The sequence below is a fragment of the Lemur catta genome, chromosome 17 (genome assembly GCF_020740605.2).
Source record: "Lemur catta isolate mLemCat1 chromosome 17, mLemCat1.pri, whole genome shotgun sequence".
Taxonomy (NCBI): domain Eukaryota; kingdom Metazoa; phylum Chordata; class Mammalia; order Primates; family Lemuridae; genus Lemur; species Lemur catta.
The window spans coordinates 33527613-33532689 of NC_059144.1; positions in this window are offsets into that span (position 1 = coordinate 33527613).

A 5077-nucleotide genomic window follows, 5' to 3' on the forward strand; every position below is an offset into this window, starting at 1 on the left:
TATTGACGTTCTAATGATAGAGCATTCATCTATTTCTAGAATATACAAAGGGGCACATCTAAGTATAGTCTACCTGCACCAGTAATTATAAAGGGTGGATGCTTTCAAGTGAGCATATGCCAAAATGTCCATCTATCATCTTTGCAACAATGGCTGTGAACTTTAAATATCTTTTAAAAATTTGTTCACTACTGATTCTTTCCATCAACCTATTAACAAGTGCACTTTAGCCCATGAATCATATCACTCTTTTTGGAACTGGAAGGGGGAAAGTCATGTCATCTAAAACATGATTTATATCAAGGAACGTAAAATAATTTCTGCCCCCAAAAATAGCACTTGCCAATATTCTAGGTTCAGAAGGCCATCAAGTTTCCTTGCAAATGTTTGCGACTGCATATAATCTATTGCCATCTATCAGGTATATTTTATAGCTGATAGGTCCTAAAATCCCAAAATTCTGAAACATTATTGGAAGTAAACTTGGAAATCATTTAATCCTACCCCCATTAAATGCTGAAATTTCAAACCAGATACCTTTTTTTAGTTGATCGACTTACATGCTTTGTGCTCTTTTTTAAAAATAAAGTTTTTATTTTCCAAGCTCCTCTAAATCATCTTCTTCCCATATTTACTAAAAGCAGTGATGAAGTCAAAGGTCATTGTTCTGGGCAGATGCCTGTGGATATCAGATTCCTAGGAAGACCAACTTACAGCTTTGAGGGGGGTCCAAATTCCTTGGGAGCTACTACATTCGTGTCCAGTGCCTTTAGCCCCAAGAGCTCAAAAACAACTTTTTTTCTTCTTAAGCATTTCTATTTTGTTTGTAGTTATCGTTAGTGACTCTTGTTATAGCAGGTCATTTTCCATGCTTCCTTTTCTGCTAGTTTTAATTTTTTTGAAATACATAAAAACTGTTCGAAATAGTAATATATTACAAAATACCATTCCTCCCACTGTCTTGTGATTTGTAGTGTTCCTTATCACATAGTGATTATTTTCATCATCTCTGGAAATCTCGTGGATCTCTTCGGAATTCGGTGAACTGGGCAGAGTGGATCTTTCAAAGACAAGTAATTGTTGTGACTATCACTTTTTCAAGGTGAGAATTGTTCCCTTATTTAGATAAGGGCATCTGTGAAACCTCTGACATTGCTTCTGCTTAAGCAGACTTTGAGCTCAAAAGTCCTTCAGACAGACATGAAGTTGAGCTTCTCCATTCCCTAGGTTTGATTTTGGACACATTACTTGACCCTTTTGACTCTCAGTTTTGCCCTCTGTGAAATGGGAACCACGATGCCTAATTCAGTGGTTGCTATGAAAATCCACTGAAGCAATACAAAACATTCCATGCAATGTCGGCACGTAGTAGGAGCTTTGCAGCCTCAGTGCCTTTGGGGTGGGTTCACTTTAGAAGCTTTCAGAAATCCAGAAGTGAATTCTATGATATCTGCCTTACTTGGACACAAAATGAAAAACAGAAAAGCCTCCTCACCCTATGGGTGGGGTATTGTTCCTTTATATTCTAATTCTTTTTAATAAGTAAAGGGCGTCTTGAATGTGGTGGGAAAGGGCAGTCCACATGGCGGGAAGTCATGTAACACAAGATATGCTTTATTACATGGCTTGTTTCTGTACCACAGATGTGCACACAGATGTGGTCATCAGCGGAGATAACTAGTTTACAAGCCCTCCCTGGAAACTCCTCATAGTTCTTAGTAGAAAAGTGACTTTCAGCCAAGCCCTGCACTGCAGCTCAGCCCATGATTAAAGCATTTCCAACTGTTCCACTCTGAAAAGCATTAGAAGAGAGAAAGGACCAGCAGTGCTTTTCCAGTCAAGGTGCGAGACCAGGGGTCACCTAAGAGGCCAAAGTCTATTAAAACAAGTTTCTGTTGTGGCCTTTTCTTTCCGTCTGGCTTTCCCTCCTTCCCTCCCTCCCTCCTTCCTTTCTTTCCCTCCTCCTTTCTTTTTCTTTCTTTCCTTTCTTTCTCTTTCTCTTCTGTTTCTCCTCCCTCTCTCTTTTTCTTTCTCCTCTGTCCTTCTCCTCTGTCCCTAATAGAAAAAAAAAAAAATCACTTTATGTCAAGGAAACACTGTGTGACATCTGTGCATTATGGGGACGTTAATGTAGAGAAGGCACATCCATTCTCTTTCTGAATTTTGTCACTCCTTTATTATCTTTATTGGCCATATGTGAAGGAGGTGTTACGCTGATGTCTAAGGCAACAGCTTAGCATAATAAATAGACTATGTTTAGGAGTCCAAAAAAAAAAAAAACCTAGGTTCAACCCTACTCTTTCTTATTTTGAATAATATGGTTTTCCCAAACAAAGTAGTTCTGAGAATTAAATGAAATAAACATATGAAAACAATGTGTCTCTATGATACAGATGGACCTATAACTTGACTTCAGTCCTGCTCTCTAGAAGTAGAGCCTGAGAAAGGGACTCAGGTGCATGTGATCTATTGGGATAGGGGTCTCAGGAGAACGGGGAGGGAAGGAAGCAGATGGAGTGTGGGAGGAGCTAAGCTAGGATGCTGTCTCTGCTGGAGTCTGGGTTTAGTCTAATCCCACGGAGAGCTCTGGAGTGTGAATTACACCATGGAGTTGTCCCTACCTCGATGTGGTTGGCTGGCCTTTTGTGTTCTCCATGTTGGTCAGTCTTTGGCAGTGGGCTGCCCCTAGGGTAGGGGTGGAGATGTGACCTGCTACGCAAAAGGCTCCCACTTTTCCCAGAGGGAAATTCTCTGGAGGAAGGTGCAGTTGTGAGCCAATAGCAGCCAACACTTGCAGCATCTGGGGCAGGTGTACCAGTCTGGTAAAGGGCATTGGCTCGGCTACCAATAGCATCCACTACAGGGCTCAGTAAATGGTAGCTAAAATTAGTATAATTTTTGGCTACTGCGTGTCTAGCTCAAGTCCTTTGCTGTGGAGGGCAAATGTGCTCCTATTGCAGTAGTTTGTGGCCTTCTCCACATATGGGAAAGCAGATTAATTTTTTGCAAAATGTCTAAGCTATTGTCTATAGGTAGGCTTCTCCATTCACCCAGACTGAATTCTCGATCACTTGCCTGTGATGATTCACTGATAGAAATAAAAACCATTCATCACAACCTATTGACAGTTTCCACTGCTGGAGAATGGGTAGGAGTCTTTCAAGTACAAAATGACTTAGAGAGCTAATGCAATCCTATACAAGCTTAGACTTTTTAAAATCCAAAATCACTGCCTACAAATAAAGATAGTATAAAATAAAATGCTACTGGGAACCAAGCAAGAATGGCTATCGTAGAAGAACCACTAACCAGACTCAAATTGTTTTGCTTTCTGCAAACATTTGGTCTGTATAGTAGTTTATGATGAAAAAAGTTTTGTTTAAAATTTCTTGGGGCACCTGATTGACATTTTCAATCTTCCTACCTCAGTGATTTTGTATGGGCAGAGGGGGTTGGGGGATTTATAGAAGACATTGCCTAGGTGTAGTTTTTAATCTGTAAGCCTGGCTATGTCAAAGTGAGGACAGGCAGGGGAACAAGGACAATGGTGGTAGAAACCTGAATTCAAACTATACCCATGGTTGTTTCATCTGGCTCTGCTGATTTTTGCAGACCCACGAGCTAATTCTCTCCACAAGTCGTTTTCTTCCCTTGGGTTACTCTTGACAGCAGCTCTTCTGTCTGTATTATGTCTCCTTTGCTCACATAAAATCCTAGCTTTCTTTAACTGGAAGCACATTCAAGTTTAGAAAACATTTACATGGATATCTTCTTTCTCTTTCCCTTCAAATGCTAGTCTCTCTGTTCCCCCAAATGGTGAGTCAATCTTTTTCCACTTTCTGTTAGAATTATAACATAATATTTACTTTCCTCTTAACAAAACAGGTAACTATGAAGTAGCTTTTTAATTTATCACTTTGCCCTTCAAATTCTATTAAATAAGGAAAATATAAATTAACTCCATACCCAAAAATTATATCAATAAGCATAGTTTATTTTTTATATTTTATAATCTGTACACCTCTCAGGGAGATATAAATATTAATTAGCTTTGTAGAAAATAAAAATGATCCTATGGTTAATTAGTGCCTAATGTTAGCATATATGTTTCATCCCAAAAACTTCAGATATGCCTCCTTCCTACGTAAAATAATCTATTTTCTTTTGTCTTCCAAGAAGTTAGAATGATAATTGACTTTTACAGTTATTAATATGCTGTCCAAAGCAATGGCCTGATTTGGCTTGCTGCATAAAACAATTCATAGAATAAGTTAATTTCATTGCCCTGTGATTCAGAATTCACTCTTGTCAAAATAATTGTCTTCTGAACATTGGGCAGTACTATCATTTTTTTGTTTGTTTGTTTGTTCCTGAACAACCACAGGCATTCCTTAACTATCCCTGGCTTGTTCTCCTTACATAAGTGAAATGAGTTAATGACAAAGTAATGTTCAAGAAATCAAAATGATGACAAAGCCAAGAGCATGAAATGACTAAAGCTTTGTTGCTTGTGGCTTGAGGGGGTGTGAGGCACCACCCTCTGAGGTGTCTGAGTGGGTCACCCAGCAGACTTGCCAAGGACTAGGAGGGAGGAGAAAAATAAGTTAGACAACTCTCCTCTCTGGATAAGGCTCACAGTTACATTATTTGTAGTGATAAAAATTTGAGTGGGGATTAGGGCATCTGTAACTGAAAGGAAAAGAAAGGAATGGATTGGAATGGAACAGAGGTAGAGAAGAGAATATGTAACATGTGACAACTTTTTAGCTTCCACTCTAAATCATACTTTTTATGTTTACAAAGATCCAGAATCCACTTTTCTATTAGATAGCCCTGGAAGATGCCTGCACACCAGTGGAAACCAGAAATGTTTGAATGATACCTACATTATTCTTCTTTTGGCACAAAATGTCTTTATATACATAAACACAAATAAGTCACAAGTTATTTCAATGGCCAATTTTGCCTTAAGAACTTAAGCTTTCTTTTCTCCTTTTTACTTTGTGTGTTATGCTAAAATATTGAGGGAAACTATAAGTTTCTAAGTCAGGTCATAGCTAAATCTAGTTTTCACTCT